Genomic DNA, 2,348 nt, shown 5'->3' with positions numbered 1-2,348 from the left:
TGACTCCAAAGCTTCTCCTCTGATCCCTTTTCCTGCTTTCCCGCCGTTCCCAGGACTCTGCTGTATTTAAAGAGAATATTTAAGTGGAAAAATAAAAGAAATGGTTAAACTTGAGGGGGAGTTGTGGCCTGAAGGGGGTAAATCCATTGAAATCTGGGTTAAATTAATGAAATTTGGCTTAAATTCACAAAAATCGGGTTAAATCCACGTGAATTTGGGTTTAAATCTGTTGAAATTCAGGTTTGAGTCACGAAACTTGGGTTAAATCAACACAAATTTGGGTTAAATCAACACAAATTTGGGTTAAATCCACACAAATCTGAATTAAGGCAGTTGAAATTTGGGTTAAATTCATAGGAATTTGGGTCTAAATCCACACAAATGTGGGTTAAAGTAATTGAAATTGAGTTTAAATTCCCCAAATTTGGGTTAAATCCACCCAAATTTCATTTAAATCCATTGAAATTTTATTTCACTCCACATGAATTTCGGTCAAATTCACAGAGATTTGGGCTAAATCCGTGGATATTTGGGTGAAATCCAAACGAATTTGGGTTAAAGCCATTGAAATTTGGGTTACATTCACAAAATATGGGTTTAATTCACTGAAATTTGGGTTAAATCCACACGGGTTTGAGTTTAAATCCATTGAAATTTGGGCTCAAGTCGTGGAATTTGGGTTAAAACCACATGAATTTGGGTTAAATCCACACGGGTTTGGATTTAAATCCATTGAAACTTGGGTTCAAGTCGTGGAATTTGGGTTAAACCCACATGAATTTGGATTAAATCCATTGGAATTTGGGTTAAATCCACACGGATTTGGGTTAAAATCCACCCCCATCGGGTCCCAAACCAATCCCAGAACATCCCAAACCAATCCTGGGACATCCCAAACCAATCCCCTTTCCCCCACCCCACCCCATCCCAATCCCATTCCACCCCAACCCAATCCCATCCATCCCATCCCATCCCATCCCATCCCCTCCCATCCCAATCCCGGCGTCCCCGTTGCCATGGCAGCCGCCAATTCGCGCTCTCGCGAGAGTTGGGCCGAGGGGGCGGAGTTTGGCCCCGCAGAGCTCCCGCCGCGCCCACACTCCTGACCACGCCCACCAGGCCCCGCCCATGCCCCTCCCACCGTGTCACGTGACAAACGGGGGGGTTTCATCAGCCCTTTGTGTTTGGGGGGCTCTCGGTGCCCCCGGAACCCGCGACCCCCGTTATGGACCCGGCTGCCCTGTTCTGGGACCCCCGAGCCCAAGCCCACCATGGAACCCCCGAACCCGACCCCTGTCCTGCTACGGGACCCTCGAGCCCGACCCCATCATGGGACCCCCGAGCCCGACCCCCCCTGTCCCATTTCGGGACTCCCGAGCCCATCCCCATCATGGGACCCCCGAGCCCGATCCCTGTCCCACCATGGGACCCCCGAGCCCAAAACCATCCTGGGACCCCCGAGCCCCACCCCTGTCCCGTTACGGGACCCCTGAGCCCGACCCCATCATGGGACCCCCGAATCCGACTCCCCTGTCCCATTATGGGATCCCCGAACCCGACCCCTGTCCCACCATGGGACCCCCGATCCCGATCCCATCCTGGGACCCCCGAGCCCGCCCCCTGTGTCCCGTTCCGGCCCCCCCGTCCAACCCGTGTGTCCCGTTCTGGGATCCCCGTCCCGCCGCCTGTCCCATCCCGTTCCGGGGACCCTTCACGAGCAATTCCCCCGCTCGGAGGGTAAATCCATTGAAATTTGGGTTAAATTCACAACATTCGGGTTGAATTCGGTGTTCTGAAGGTTTTTGAAGCCAAACCCACCCCAACAACCGCGAGCCCGAGGGGATCCTCCAGCACAGGGGGAGGTTCTGCCCCACAGGCCCCTCTGGGGGGACAACACGGACTTTCCGACCCCCCAAATTCCGCCGGATCTGCCCCGACTCGTCCCCGTTCTTCACCGGATTTATCCTCTTTTCTTTCCGCTCGGGTGGATCCGGAGCGACTTCACTCCCACCTTTACCCGGTGAGGGGCGGCTGCACCTCGGGGTGGGGTATCCCAGTACCCGGGACAACGCTGGGATGGGGCGCGGGCAGCCCAAGGAGCGGGAATTCGGGATTCCCGCGCGGCCGCCGAGCCAAGGGCAGCAAATCCTCCCGGATCGCCCTCGGGTTCCAGCCGCGAATTCCCGCCGAGTTCCCGCCCCGCGGGGTCCCCCCCGCGCTGCCCCCTCCCTTCCGTCCCCTTTGGTCGGGAATTCCACCGGCGACGGGATTTTCCCCTGGAATTCTCCCCGTTCTCCTTTTCCCCGCGCTCCCTTCCCTGGCCCCGCCCCCGGCCCCGCCCCCGCCTC

The sequence above is a fragment of the Neopelma chrysocephalum genome, unplaced genomic scaffold (genome assembly GCF_003984885.1).
Source record: "Neopelma chrysocephalum unplaced genomic scaffold, ASM398488v2 Primary Assembly neopelma1_94314, whole genome shotgun sequence".
Lineage (NCBI taxonomy): Eukaryota > Metazoa > Chordata > Aves > Passeriformes > Pipridae > Neopelma > Neopelma chrysocephalum.
Note: the sequence above shows the minus strand (reverse complement) of the source record.